Here is a 17,443-nt window from a genome sequence, read left to right on the forward strand (position 1 = left end):
TGACAGAGTAAACTTACTACAATATATATAGCAGTACATAAAATACATGCCACTGTTTATCTGATTCCCAGGTTTAATATACGTTTGTAGGTGTGTATGTTTTTATTTATTTATTTATTTATATCTATTTATTTTTCGTAGTTGATGTATTCTTTTTTTTTTTTTTTACTTTCTTTTCGCCTTTTTTTTATTCCACGAGATAAAAGCAAGCTATAGCGGATATTCCCTCTCATCTCAATTGCCGCCATCTTTGAAATGCTTTTAAAACAAGTAGAAGGAAAGTCTCACCTAACAGCGACAAGTGTAGCCTTGAGGGTAGGCTTCATCTAAGTGAAGCTAAAAGCATTCGATGCTTCTATCCCCTCTCGCTGCACGCTAACTTTCAATACGCGCAAGCCCCTTTTTGAGTTCATTACTTATGTCCGATTGCGCCGGATTGGGTTCGTTTGCATGTCATTTAGTCTATGAATATATATATATATATATATATATATATATATATATATATAGATAGATAGATAGATAGATAGATAGATAGATAGATAGATATATATACTAGCAAAAGTACCCGTCGTTGACTGGGTTCAATAACAGCCTACAGAAAGTGGACTCTGATTTATGAAAGTATGACAGGTTATGAAAAGGAAGGGCTGTAAAGAAATGGCTCCGAATTTGAGGGTATCAAAACCAAAGCAAAATATGATGAAAGTAAAAATAAAATAGATAAACCCCATAATTTATTATACTATGCCAGTTCACACTGAAACACTTATTACAATATTCTATGGATCTATATTAAAACACCTTGTAAAACTTTGTGACATATTTCCATTCTGTGGAGGTCAGGCGCGAACGAACACCCCATAATTTTATTATACCATATTTCTTCAAACTGAAACATAATTATCAAAGCATACTTACCCAGATAGCTATGAAAAGTCTTTATTAAAGTTTGTGCCTATTTCCATTCCATGGAGGTCAGGCGCGAACGCAGACCCCACAATTTTGTTATACCATCCCTATTTAAGTTAAAACATACTTATCAATGTACATTTATATCAAAAACACTTGTAAACGTTTTTTTTTATCTATTATTTCCATACTTTGTGAACCAGGCGCGTACGCAGACCCCACAATTTTAATTACACATCATTATGCCAGATTAAACATACCTATTCCTGTGTCTCAATAATCTTCTATCATTATATGTGATCAGTTTTCTATAATAGTCAACGATATCGGAGCCTATTCGTTACCAGGCACACACACACACAGACGTTCAGCTTTATATATATATATATATATATATATATATATATATATATATATATATATATATATGTATATATATATATATATATATATATATAAGCTACGGTATTGGCCGGTCGTAAAATACGCTTAAATATAATATTTTATTAATGCCGATTTCGTATCCATTATTATATTATATTGAACCGAATATATAGTAATGATTTAAAAAGTTCTAAAAAGATGACTCGTGCGCCACTGCCGAGAATCGAAACCTAAACGTTTAGCTTATAGTTTACAATAGAACGTGTCGTCAAATCTCAGGTATTAACGTGGCTTTAATGCTGAAAATTAAAACATGAACCAGTAGCTATTACGTTAAGCCTGTATATTTATAAATCCCATGGCAAATTCCCTTTTTTTTTTTTTAATTTCCACACTTTTGCACTGATTTTCTCCGACTAAAGCCAAATATAAAGTTTTCTATGGGTTCGAATCCCCTATATATTAAGTTCCATGTCTATAGACTTAAAATTCAATGGGCGGGGAGGTAGGCTTATGTTTTAAACAAATACATATACGCATATATAAATATATATATATATAAATATATATAAATATATATAGAAAGATATATGTGTTTACTATAACTTTTTAGTAATGCTTTCCAGTTCAGCAAAAGTATCCCGAACCCACTTCCACCATCGATCTTCATCACTCAAGCGTGTTTAAGACAATGTCGCATTGTCTATGCTATACCTAGCGAGCTCTCTTGCAACAATAGCTGTTCTACGCTCAGGTCTTTCACTATCTAGGACATCTAGCAAAGTTCTCACATTCAAATAACAGTTAGGTTATTCCTCTCGAGATAAAATTTTGATATTCTTTGTTTAATATTTTTCAATTTTTTTTCTCCTGCAAATTTAGAGCAGCCGCCGACCGCAGCAAGCCGACCAGCTAATCAAAGAGTAGACATTTTTTAAGTTACCTTTTCTAGACCCTTCTCAAATTCATGATTGAGCAGTGTATCCCTAGAGAAGGCTGCTCAGGCACCAGATCATCCACCGAAGTTGCTTGCACATTGTAAGCGATTTAGTCGATGTTCGGTAAATCACTGCCCGCCTATGTGCAGATTTGCAGCTATGCACTTCCAGCCCGCCAAGCCTGTGCACGTCACCACTCACCTACCGCCATAGGACTTTTAGAAAAATGATCCCGACACAACATGCTTGCGCTACAGATATTGTACCCTCTTGAACCTTACCACTGATTCCACAGTGACAAACCGAAAGAATAAGAAGACTGAGCAGCAGCGTGTGCATGTTATATTATCACGGAGTTTAACTTCTCATGCAGCTAAACACACACACAAAACACATAAGCAAAGCAAACATGCATATATATATATATATATATATATATATATATATATATATATATATATATATATATTATTTTTACTATAATAATTAAATACCTACAGACACTAGTATTTCGTCATTTCGGGAAGTTTCAGTGTAGGGTGTCACAGTTAACACAAGACGTCAGATTCGAACTCGTCAAAACGAGCCATCTCGGGCTCGATTAGCAAAGACCGAATCCAATCGGCTACCATTAACCGCGAGAAATAACATTGAATTTGAACATGTTATTTTCAAATGTTTTTAACGTGTCACAGTGACCAAATCGTTATACGATTATTTATGCATACATGTATATATATATATATATATATATATATATATATATATATATATATATATATATAACATGTGTAGAACAATTGGATTACTTCGAGATAGATCTTGCAAAGATGGTCAGGGATATTACCTTCCATGAAAGAAAAAATATCTTCCAAAGGGGGTTAGATAAAATTGTGTATAAGCTGCATGTCTGTGTGTGACTGGTTTCTCTCTTTTTTTTTTTCATTTTTCTTAAACTTTTTCTTCTAGGGGATGGGACATCCAACTAGATGTCTGACATTTACCCCTATTTTAGTGAGTCCAACCAAGAGATCTTTTCAGGATTCTAGCCGTCCCTTTCAGTGCAATCGTTTGTATTTCACTTGCACTTGGTTCACCGGGTATGCTTGCTATGTACTTTTTAAACTTTTTATCATATCATACATAAGTCCTTGATACTTTGTAATCTTTTCCCTCTCAACTCTGTATCATTGGGTACACTGACCTCTATTACGGTCGCTTTTTTGTTTGCTCTGTCCCAAATCACTATATCTGGTTTAACAGCTGCATTTTCAAGATATGTAGCAGTAGGGATTATGATTGACTATTATAGAAAACTGATCACATATAATGATAGAAGATGTATCGGGACACAGGAATGGTATGTTTGATCTGGCATAATGATGATTCATTAAAATTGTGGGATCTGCGTACGCACCTGGTCCACAAAGTATGGAAATAAAAATTCATTTAGATTTGTCTGGGTTCATTTAGACTGAAGCCTAGCATGTTGTGTATATCAACATAGGTGCGAAGTACAAAGTCAAGACAGACAATAAAAAGAAAAGGGGCAAGAGTATCTCCTTGTAGAACCCCAGTGCGGATGTCGAAAAATTCAGTGTCCTCATCTGGGGACCTAACCATTGCTCGAGTGTGCTCATATAGCATCATGATAGCATTAATGACTTCATTTGGAATGCCATATGCTTTTAATATGCTGGTCATTTTTCCTCTATGTACGGAGTCGAATGCTTTGGAGAAATCTATAAAGACCATGACAGCCTCAATGTTTTTTGTTTTGTCTCCTTCAATCAGTCTCCTAACAGTAAGTATTTGACTAGTAGTGAGGCGATTCTTTCTAAATCCATTTTGGTTCTTCCTGAGCACTTCTTCGATCTTTGGTTGGATACGGTTGAGAAGCATGGCATTGTAGATTTTTGCTGCAATTGGAGTGAGTGTTATTCCTCTGTAGTTGCTTGGTATGCTTTGATCACCCTTCTTGCATCCTTCCCTCCATATATTAATAATTTTTGATTATATCCATAATTGCATGAATTAAGAAGTATTTCATTGAAACCACCTGTCTTCCATACTTCAGGAGGTATGTTATCTAAGCCTGCAGCTTTGCGATTCTTGGTCTTCTTTAGTACATTTAGAAGTTCTTCCATTGTAAAATCACCCTTCTCAGTATCGAGTTCCTGTACAAAAATCGGCTGAATTAGTTGGTCTGTCACCTCTGGTTTGTTTCTGAGTAGCTTTTCAAAATGTGCTTTCCATTTCGAACATGCATTTTCCGAAGTGTTTGCCTTTAACTTAGCTTTGGCAGGTCGTTTGCGCCCAGATATCTCATTTACTACTTGCCAAGCCAGATAGGATTGTTTGCTATCTGCTGCATTTTGGATTCGATCTATTTGTTCTTGAACATACTTCTGTTGTTCTGATAGGTACATCAGACTAAGCTCTTTAAGCGCCTGCTTCCTTAATTTTGTATTCTGTCGAGTGGGGTATTTATGTTGCTTTTTGATTATGTTTTTTAACTTTTCTCGTTTTAATATTATTTTGTCATTTTCTCACGGTACTTTTCGCTTTATCTTGGGCTTAAGAGGTATACACTTCTTTGCTGCTTTTTGGTGCGATCTAACGAAGTTTTCATAGGTGGTATTAGCAGTTGATTCCTGCTCTTGTGCTTGTAAAGCATCAAATCTGTTTCGCAGTTCGCAGAAGAATCTCTGTTTTATCTGATTGTCGTGTGACAACGTTGACCAGTTGTAGGGCTTTCTAGATGATTTTTTAGTTTTGTTCACTCGTAGGCTTAACTTCAACTTGGAGGTTACAATCCTATGATCAGTAGACACACCATAAAAACTGCTATAAGCTTCACAGTTATGACAGCTATTGATCCACTTTTTATTCATAAAAAAATAGTCCAGTTGTGCCTTGTCTCCATTTGGGGATTGATGGGTTCAGAGCTTGCCGGCCCTTTTCTAAAAACGTGTATTCATGCATTGTAGGTTGTTTTCAAAGAGAAAAGTTAATAGATACTCTCCATTTAGGTTTGTTCCATCATGGAAAGAGAACTTATGCTTGTTGTCTTCCCGTCCTATATGTGCATTCATGTCACCCCCGATAACCAATAAATTATGTTTGGGGATGAAGCGCACTATTGCTGACAGTTCATCGTAAAAATTCAGGATATTTTGCTTGTCACTGACGTTGGTAGGGTTGTAGGATAAATAATAGTAGTAGCAGGATTACCACTGAAGGTAGCAAGAATTATCCTTTGTGTTATCTTCTCAGCACTGTCCAATGATTTCAATGCTCGAGGGCTTAGCAGAAGTCCAACTCCCCCAACGGTACTATTTGTCGAATTTTTCCATGCTGACGCTGATACTAGTGCCCAGCTGTTACCAATTTCATGGTACTTTATGTCCATGTCATTGTGGAAGAGACGGTGCTCTTGAATACACACAATATCGATATCGTGTTCTTTGGATGAAGCAACAAGTTCTGATATTTGAGATGTGGGTTGAAGTTTCCGTACATTAAAGGTGGATATTTTTATGGTATGTCTACATTTCGCTTGCCTAGGTTTTGATGCTGTAGTAAACTTGTCGATAGCTGTGATCAGTGCCTATACACCAAGTAGCGACCCATGGTTACCCATGTGGCGGTCGATGCGGTATGTAATTCTGGTTTGATTTAGAGTCATATTGATTCTTTCGATAGCTCGGATAATATTACCATTGTGAGCTACGTCTACAGGATTTTATTTCATTTTATTTTTTTTTATTTTTTCATTACTTCAAAAATTCTGCGAAGAGCATACTGATCCTGGTGATAAAAAGTATTTGAATCTCTGCAAATGTCAACCTTACATCATAGCTCGTGCGGAAGTTACAACAGTATAGGATTGCCTCAACAGGCTATACCGTCTGATGAAAGAAACACTCACATCAGACCTCAATCGTGGCAGAATGAGTATATAGTCTACGGTAATCATGTAGGACCACTCATAACGGAAGACTGATGTTGAACCTGAACTGGTAAATTGGCCCTGGTAACGTCATGGGGAGCAGCATGACAGTTATGCGCCTTGGCGGAAGAACTAAAGAATCAGTCAATGGCAGGGCACAAAAGACGCTGAGCGGAAGAATCATTAAGAGATCAACGAGCAGGGTCAACTAGTCTAATTGAGAAACTACTGCGAATCAGGCTTTAGTAGAGTGTATTCCAATTCCAATTATCAATGCTGTAGCTGTTCGTTTTACCCGAAATCATAAAAATTAGTCAGTTATTTCATAAGATCTATAGCAATAACTGAATTTTCAAGAGTCTAAGGTAATTTTTAATTTCTGTTCAAAAACATTCTTGAAATTCTTTAAAGTACTTCGTAAAGTTGCTAATACTAGCGAAATTCGTAACCTTATATATATATATATATATAAGGCATAATGTGATGTTAGTTTAATAATACAGGAAAATGATTTTAGCAAACGCTGACTCGCATCAGTGAGCCAGAAATGGAGGACGGAACTGTTATTGAAGAAGAAGTGGGATTATTTTCTCAAACCACGGCAATGAAATTCAGGTCCTCAATAGTAATCGGTTACAATAAGCAGATGCTACGATAAATATGGCTTGAGAGCTTATACAGAATGTGTGGCAACAGCTTGAATGCCGCGGGCGTCAGCCTCTTCGATCCAGAAACTTTACACTTGTCCACTCGTTGCGAATAAAGCAATCACAAGCATCTTGGAAACTTCTCTACCAACAGTAATATTGGCTCAAGTTTGCATTGAATAACTACAAGAAAAAAAAACGAAAAGTTAGCGACGATTACCAATGGAAAAATCCTCGCGTCAGATGGGTAGAAATCTGCGCCATTAAATGTCAGGAAGTGACGTAGACAACAAATCACTAGTTGAGCTCGAGAGGGAAGGCGTGAAAAACCTAGACGTTCATCTTTGGAACCACGAAGCCTTAAGCCTTAGTCACATTCCTATCGGTATGGTTTTAAGTTAAAGATCACATCTTTAATATAGCCGTAGGAAATATCGAAGACCTTGCCGCTGATGAGAACAACAGTTAGATCGGAGATGGAGCAAAATCTACACCGGTAGCGTAATAAGTGGTTGGAGTATCATTATCACAATTGGTTATTCATGTGATCTTACAGGCTATCATTTGCAATACTTACGGGGAAATTGTGCTCTTCTATCCAACCATAGCTGTGCAAGAAATCCTCACCGGAGAAGGGGTCTCCATAGTACGAGTGATTCATGACAGCCTTTCTGCCTAGCATAAGATCCAACAGCTAGCCGTCAATTCCACTCGCAACTAAAGATGAGCTTGAAATACGGTTTCCTTTAGTCTCAGTAACAGTGTTAGGTAACCTTTACTTGGTGCCCCAGACTTTGCGACGTGTTTGACAATGAAATTGCAGACGAAAAGATCAAAAGGACGGAAGAAAACGAGTTCGAAGTTCACCACGACTATGAGTAGGCAAAAGAATAGATTTACCGTGCGATTAAATCATCTTGCTTCTTAAATAAACGAGTTAGGAGTATCTATGGTTACTGTGGAAAAAAACTGAATTTAGCAGCTGAAAACTCTTTCGGTGGGTAACAACAGATTCAGAAATGACCACTACCCATATTTCCAGCATTGGCTTCAGAAGATTGATCGTGTATATGATCGAATATTCTTTTACGTGTGGCGTGGAAAATAAGACAGCTAAGTACGTCATCTACGAGTTTCAACGAATCTATCTAAACACTGACTGAGATGCTCCGACGAACGACCTGCTGCCTGTCCCTCGGATATGAGGAAATGGATCCTACGTTCCAGACCTACAAGGTGTCTTAAAATCAGCAGCAAGATCATAACGAACATTCCTAATCGCTGTGCCATCATCATCATCATCATCATTAGCAACAGAAATGTTGTCCTTGTAAAGTTCAAAGCGTTATTACAGAGGAAACGTCGAATATCAGAGAAAACGTAATTTCTAACATCGATTTTTACTAGAACCTATTGACGGTGAGCAGGTTTAGTACTAAGCCTTATCGCGCTACAATCTAAGAGAGTACTGGTAAAAATATAAAAGTTTGTATCAGGATTCCTCGGCCTCTAGTTGTATTCGCTTCATTTGGCACCAAGCGGCACTGAACCGCAACCTGACTAGAGGATTTGTAGTATCCTTCCCTGTGTTTGACAAACAAAGACGCATCAGGCGCTGAAATGGTAATCAATGGAAGTTGCTTCTGTGCCATTACGCGTGTGTGTGTGTGTGTGTGTGTGTGTGTGTGTGTGTGTGTGTGTGTGTGTGTGTGTGTGTGTGTGTGTGTGTGTGTGTGTGTGTTTGTGTGTGTTTGGAGCCATTCTTTTCTCCACTTTCTATGCAACCGTTGAGGTTGCTGTTCTCAGTATAGCGAGGAAATACACGCAATCCATGCAGATTAACGAATACCTGCGATAAACGAAAAAGACTCCATGCACACCGTAGACAACCAAAGGCACAATCTTCGTGAATTTTATGACGTATCTCGACCCATTTTGTAGCATGTAACAGAAGAGCGTATGGCAGCAAATACTAAGCCATGTGCGAAATGACGTCACGGTAATGAAAAAGAAAAAACTATAAAAAGGACGTTCGAGGATCACGTTAGATATATGGGTGACGTCACAGCTGGACCGATAAGTTACCTGTGGTAGAATAATAAGAAAATAAATGACGTTGTTACAAAAATAAAGAAGTCGAATTTTATTGTCCTATGTTCCATGCAATGTAAACTACATACAACGTGTGGGTCGCGTGTTTAACCATACAATTCAACAACAATAATATACAGCATTAGCATAGAGATGATAGTGGTTCAATGGTTTACGACGGACTTTGTCTTAGTGGTTATTTAGCCCTTCAGTTTTCGTCGTTACCGTCTGAGCTGTCGCAAGTTGCTAAAAAAAGACTAAAAATTATTCGAGTTCAAGCTAAAAATGTATATGTATGCCTGCCCAGAAGTTATACGATTTACTTCTGCTAAAATCAACTATTTGATTTTTTTATGTTGGCCCCTTTCACAATTATCTCTATAGGCTAAACACCAAATCGAAAATTTTCACGGAGTCCAATTACACTATATCTAAGGTTTAACATCTGTAGATCAAATATTCAAAGAGGAGTTAGGTAGAAAAACTCCGCACACACACAAACAAGGTCAAATATATATACATATATATATATATATATATATATATATATATATGTATATATATATATATATATAGAGAGAGAGAGAACGAAATAGAGAGGAAGATGTCCGTGCGCTAGAATGTGTTTATCCTAAATACTACGAAATTATGCATAATTTAAAAAACGATGAATAAATAGAATAAAGTGTAATAGTAAAATAAACCATTCGTCTTATTAGAAACTATAAAAATAATGAATTAATCAACGCTCGTTTGTCAAAGGAATATGAAAATTAGCTTTCCCTTTTGAAGTCGCTTGCATATCCATGACTGAGTATATTAAGAAGTTCGTTTTAATAATTGTTAAATAGAAAAAATAAACCTGGCTTCCGGGCCAGGACCACAGTGTAGTATCTGTTCTGATGCTACACTTAAGTTAATTTGTTCTTAGTCAATAAGGGGGAGAAACGTTTCTATCCTAAGACAATTTTTATTTTTCCTACCTACAGATTGACCCTTTTCAGGGAGCTGGTTTTCCCCCCACATTAAAAACTACTTTCTGTCACAGTTTGCTTTCGTGGGGAAGCAAATAAATACCAATAGAAAAAGTAGGCTTTTAATATACGTGTCAGAGCGAGAAAAAACTCAACTTTTCACATATATATATATATATATATATGTGTGTGTGTGTGTGTGTGTGTGTGTGTGTATATATATATATATATATATATATATATATATATATATATAATGTTGGAGATTTGAAAGAAAAATAATAATATCGATTCTTTAAGACCTATCGGGATCAACAAATTGTTTTTGAGCTTATATACAGTATTAATAAAGTAAGAATATGACAGTCTAAAATATATACTAATGCATATGGATACATGTGTATGGATATATATATATATATATATATATATATATATATATATATATATATATATATATATATATATATGCGTGTATGTGTGTGCATGCGTGCATATCTGTTTATACATATTATTATTATTTATATATGCGTTATATGTATGGGGTGCATATATTATATACATATGGTCGTTGAATATGACTGTGTATTGGCATGTATGCGTATATATGGGTGTTAATTGTGCATGCATATATATATTTGTACCCGTATGCACATGTTTTTTATGTAAAAGCTACTATTAGTATATTTAATATTATTATTATTATTATTATTATTATTATTATTATTATTATTATTATTAATAATAATAATAATAATAATAATAATAATAATAATAATAATATTTTATAAATATTGTCATTATTATCAATACACACAAAGTGACATTCGAGCCAAAAGTACATACATTTAAGTACCTGCTCTGATATTATCCTCGATCTGTGTATGAGAATTCCTTCGGGACTGAGACAATTTTCCTTCAGGACCGAGACTATTTGTATTCTCATTTAATTATTAACTAATATTAATTTTATTGATTTTATTATTATTATAATTTTATTATTATTATTATTATTATTATTATTCATTTATTTATTTATCTATGTTCGTCCCAGGGAGAGACGGAATTTACTCACCATTAAAAAAGCCGACATTGTCTCTAACTCTGCCCTCTTCAGTAGTTTTATTATTATTATTATTATTATTATTATTATTATTATTATTATTATTATTATTGTTATTGTTATTATTATTATTATTATTATTATTATTATTATTATTATTCATAACTAATAATTACATTATTTTTACCGTTTAACCATTTCATTTCTATTCCATTATACATATTGAAATCAATTGCGTCTCAGTTTTGTCGTTTGAATTAAACGCTTTTACGTTGCAACATTTAAAAAAATATTAAAAAACACAATCTTCTTCCATAAACGGCTAAAATAATTCACGTGAACTTTTTCGAACAGGACTGCTAGAAATGAGCGCTGTCGACGCTACAAATCTCCAGTTCTTTAAACGGTTTTCTTTTTCTTTTTTTATTTCGATACTTTTTTGTGGCCAAGAGCCGAGGTCCGCTTGAAATATAACAATAAAAATATTAAACACAATAGAAATATTAAATACAAAATAAATACAATAAAAATATCAAATACAAAATAAATAACAATAAAAATATTAAATACAAAAAGAAAAATCGTTTATCATGCTTCTAAAAACCCTCATAACCTTTAAATCATTATCCTAGAAGCATTTTTAACATTATATATATTTTTTTTTACAAAGGCATCACCACATTATCAAGGCCCAGAGGCCACTCAAGGATAAGGGTTAAAGAGTGTACAGTAGAAATTGGTCAATATAGTAATCATTAGTAATGAAAATTTGGTAAATTTAATAACTTATATGGAACGGCTCATCAAGAACTTATTTACTTTAGACTTGAAAACAACCATATTGTAGTCAGCCGGAAAGCAGGAAAACGGAAGACAATTCCACAGGCGTGCAGTTCTAAGAAAGAAGCTTTGTTCATGGAATCTACGTTTAGGTTTAGGCACAGATAAAGAGTGGGGGAAATTATTGATAGTGTTTACAGCTAGACGAGTGTTTCTTGTGAAAGTTTGGCGAGGGGGGACCATAGATTGAAGCTCAGTTGAACACTTTCCATGAAAATAACGATACATCAGAGACAAACTCGCAACATCTCTTCTGTGAGATAGAGGTTGCAAGGAGGAGAAAAGGACATCTCCTACGAGGCTACGAAGTCTATTTTGAACTCTATCAAGGCAGGACAAGTCCTTTCTAGCAGCTCCTGCCCAGATGTGGCAACAGTATTCCATCCTTGGACGTACCTGGCTCTTATATAGGTAGAGAATAGCATCAGCAGTGAGATATCTACTGGATCGACAGAAAGATCCCACCATTTTTATATATATATATGTTATATATATATATATGTTATATATTTTTAACATTATATATATATATAGAGAGAGAGGGGAGAATTAGACAAAAAAATAATCAAAAGCAGAAATGGTGACCATTTTTTGATGATGGTGAAATCTTTAAAACTCTGAAACAATAGTGTTCGACACTGATCTATATAGAGAACATATAAGCCAAGTGTGTAATTATAATATAGACTATTTTGCAATTACTGATGAGTTTAATTGCTAATGTGTTCTTGAACTCTACGTGAATGGCTGCAGCCTTCTATTATTATCAACGTAAAAACCTGTCTGCACTCATCACTAAATGATGCTTTTATAATAAAACTTCGAAACAATTGAGAAAATTACAGTTCAAGTGCGTGCATTCTGTACAACTAGGACAACAATTCAATTGAAGTTGAAGTAAGCCTATTATATTTTAATGAATATATATTAGACATCATCATCTATCCTCTTCATCACTCTATCTGGCTCTCTATCCATCTATCTCCGATTCTACCAATCTCTCTAACTATATGGACATATATATTTCGGAGTCTTACGACTCATCAAAGTTGTTGATACAAACGAGATTCGCAAGCGGTATATATATATATATATATATATATATATATATATATATATCATAAATTAGTAATTTTAATTCTATGACGTTAAATAGTTGTGTTTCAAATCTAGAATTTTTATTATATGCAAGACAAAGAATACAATTCAATAAGTATATCTCCTTAACCTATAAGTTTTCGATATTTCCTCATCTCCTCAGAGGAGAAAATAATCGTAAATTATGATGGTGTATACCTAATTTGCTAAATATAATAAACATAGACAATCATAATTAAAAGTTTTTTAAGTTTAAAAAACATAGAGTAAGGGAAATTATATATTTCTTAAAAATTAAAAGGATATTGAATTTCGTATCAAAATTATATGGTACGCACCATTATGAAGTATATATATATATATATATATATATATATATATAAATTTATGTGTATACATATACAAACACACATATATACATATATATTAACCTAAATACATGCATATATATATAATCATAAAAAATAATATATATATATATAATAATATATATATAATCATAAAACTCATCATAAAAAAGTTAAGTCTTATACTGCAGGCTCTAAGTTATGTCGCCTCTGCACAACCGAAGCCATAACCATAACTAAAAGTAACAGAATAATAAATTCTAAAAACGAACTGATCTCTTTCTGTAAACATAAGTCCAAATTTAATTATGGTAATTTTGAAATTACATAGTTATTACTTTAACCATTCAGATAGATATATAATTCTTCTTTAACTTTATCGTTTTTTCTACATACTCTCTTAATACTTTATAACTTAATAATTCTTTATTTTACTTCTTTATTTCTTCTTTGTTTGGCCGGTTTTTTTATCTGCAATTTCCGTCTTAGTCTTTAAATATCCCTATCTACCCACACATCTATATCCTGCATATATATTTACTTATATATTACTATACATATATATATATTACATACTTACTTGCTTTATCCTGAATTTGCAGATACCGGCCATCCTCTCCCCTTAAATTTTTTATTTTTATTTTTATATTTTATTATTTATTTATTTATTATTTAGTTTTTATTTATTTATTAATTAATTTATTTTTTCCATTTAATGTCTTTTAACAACTCTTGCTGACATTTTCTTAAGTAATAACCTGTACATTTCAGTTGACCTATTTTTTGTCCTATATTTTTACGCGCCTTTTAACATCCTTTTTGTCTGGATCATTTTGACATTTGCTTTTCTATCTTATATTTAATTCTATCACCATTTAATTTATTTTTTCCTCTTCTTCCTCCCTGATCTTTCTTATTATGTCTCGACAGTCGTGCGAAAAGCATATCTTATTTTTCTTTTATTAATATTATTGGAATTTTCCCCTTTTCTTTTCTTTGTACATATTTGTGAATTATTCCATGGATTTCGGCTTTTTGGATTATTTTGGACCATCTTCCAATTACGTGATTTCCTTGGATTTTACTTGTGCAAATTGAATCTCAATTAACTTTCTTGGAGTTATATTTTTGGATTTTACCGTCATTGGATTATTTTCCTTTCACCAGACTATCCATTTGCGTGTAATCATCTTTTTCTTCACGATATTCTCTCTGCTTCACTTTTTGTTATCAAATAATATCTTTGACTTACTTGTAGTTTCATCAAATACTTTTGTATGCAAAATCCGATCCCGCATTTTGCTAATTCCTACCCTCTGATGAGAAGGAAAGTATTTCTTCGAAACTACGCGGATTAAGGACTATCCACTTATCAAGTGTTTCCTTTTCAGATTAAATATGTTTTAACTCTTTTTCAAAGTGTTTTTTAACATGTTTTATTAACTATTTGCTCTTATATATATATATATATATATATATATATATATATATATATATATATATATATATGTATATATATGCTTTTTGATTCATTTTACGTTAGTAAATAAGTTTAGGATATTATTTTCCACTTACTGATTGACTATTCACGTCATTTATAGTATATCTTTCTGGCGGTGTCGACGTCTCGGATTTAAGGACAAAAGTCATCTAGTCTGGGTGAGTATCCAGCTTCGTACTCTGATTCCTCGTAAAAGCTAGTGTGCGTTAGCCATACCAAAGAGATCTTATTTCGGCCGAGAATACCATGCGATTTTTTAATATTTTGTCAGGTTTTACTTCTAGGGAAAAGTAACCTCATACCAGGTTGTCCTGATAAACTCCCGTACACTAAGACACTCGAGGATAATTGCCAGTAAACATTTAAAGTCAAATGTTATTAAATGACACAAATTGATTTTGCTTGATTAAACTTTGTTTTTGTGAGTATTTTGAATAGTACATTTTTTTGGTTAGATTGGTGCATATAATTTTCGTATGGTTTTTGGTTTATTTTTTTCTTTTTGCCGAGAATTTTCCATATGATTTATTAAACAATCCCGGTTAGTCTTGATATGTTTACAATATGCTTTTACTGTTGAGTTTTCTTAACCGCTGTTAATATAAGTATGTACAATGAGTGTATGTAGTGAATCCTCTGTCAATAATTTTCCCCACTCTTTACCTGAGCCTAAATCAAAACGTAGATTCCATGAACAAAGTTTCTTTCTTAGAAGTGCACCACTGTAGAACTCTGTTCCGTTTGCCTGTTTCCCACCTGACTACAACTTGGATGTCTTCAAGTCCAACATAAACAAATTCCTGATAAACCGCCCCCTTAAGTAAGACACTTCATCAAATCTCCATTACTAACGATCACTACGATATTAACCCATTGATTACTATACACGCAATAACCCTTATCCCCGAGTGGCTTCCGGGCCTTGATAAGTGGTGACTACCATGTAAAAAAAAGGTGACAACAGAATATTCTTATCATCATTTTGACTTTCGCGTGTATATCCGACACAGACACAATTAATCAATCGAGAACCACAAAAAACACGTAAGATATTAACTGATAAATACTCGAGATTCAAAATAATGAAAAGAATATTGTCATAGCACTAATTATGAGCTATGGTATGTGAACTAGATTACGTGCAAAGCGCATGTCGAATTCAAAAGTTGTATTTAAGAACTAAGAATGTGTTAAATCTTAAATTAATGCGCTAAAAACTTCTAAATTCCGTAACTAATTTTGTAATTAACACTATTGATTCTGTGGTAGCCAGATTTAATTTAAATGGTTCACGAATATTAGATCTTTTGGAGTTGGTATCAGGTTTTGCTGGTGGGAAACTTGAAACCATAGAAATCATAGCATTGATGGAACCTGCTGAAATTTTCAGAAAACCCTTGGAGTGTGGAGACAGGTCTCGTTGACCGAAAACACGTAAACTATAATAAACTTTCATATCAAATTTCTATCTTTCCATCATCAACGCTCTGGCCCACGTCTGGTTCCTATTGAAATGAACAGCTCTCACCTTAAGGACGCTTCATGTTTAGACCAACTTCTTGGTCTGACCTTCACTCCTGACCTGAAATGGACACGTACATCAAATTCGTAGCCATGGTCGTTGGAAAAATGGTTGGAACATTCTACCGCTCCAGTAGATATCTCACTACTGGAGCAATGCTCTACCTGTAGAAGAACCAAGTACGTCTTAGGATTGAATACTGTTGACACATCTGGGTAGGAGCTGCTGAAAGCACCTTATCTTGCTTTGACAAAGTTAAAACAAACTTCGTAATCTAGTAAGCGATGCCCTTTTCTTTTCTCTACAGCCTCTTTCTCACAGAAGAGACGTTACGAACCTGTCGCTGCGTTTCGCTATTTTCATGACAAGCTTCAATCTATGATCCCCTCCTTGCCAATCCTTCACAAAAAACCCTAGCCAAAATCACTATCAAAATATTCCCCCACTCTCTACCGTTGCTTAAACCTAAACATGGATTCCAAGAACAGGGCTTCTTCCATAAAACTGCCCGCTTGTGGTCCTCTGTTCCGCTGGTCTGCTTTCCATCTTACTACAATATCAGTATCCTCAAGTCCCATGTAAACAAGTTCTCGTAAATGATCTAATTATACCAAATTACTTCTAATTTTAATTCCTTCTAATTTTATCAAATTCCTAACGATTAATACGCATCTGCAATATACACATTAATTCATCCTTGAGTGTCTTCCAGGCCTTGATAAGTGGTGACCCATTTGTAAAAGAAATAACAAAAAGTATACTTATTTGAAACACCAGCGCACTATTTGAACTCTGACTTACAAAAGCAATTGAGAAGCCATCGGAAAAGGCGCCTGTGGCGAATAGCAGGAAACAAACTACCTCTCAGATAGAAGTAAAGCATAAAAGGATGAACCTACTAGGATTGAACAGAAACAATATCTCAACCCTATAGCAACAAAGCCACTGGCAGATTAAACGTAATATGATGAATATAAGAAAACTGAAGCTGCCTGTGTACATGATTATTCACCGCAGTCCTTCATGTCTGATGATGACTAGACAGGGTCATGGTGTATTTTTCGTCGGTGTTGAAGCTCCCTTGTCCTGGTATGGAACATCTTTCTGCAGATAGCACATGCGAAGCAGCCAGGATTGTGTGCCCGAAAGTCTCTGCTGAGGTACAACCTCTCTC

Source organism: Euprymna scolopes, chromosome 18, assembly GCF_053919585.1.
Source record: "Euprymna scolopes isolate OS-2025 chromosome 18, ASM5391958v1, whole genome shotgun sequence".
Lineage (NCBI taxonomy): Eukaryota > Metazoa > Mollusca > Cephalopoda > Sepiida > Sepiolidae > Euprymna > Euprymna scolopes.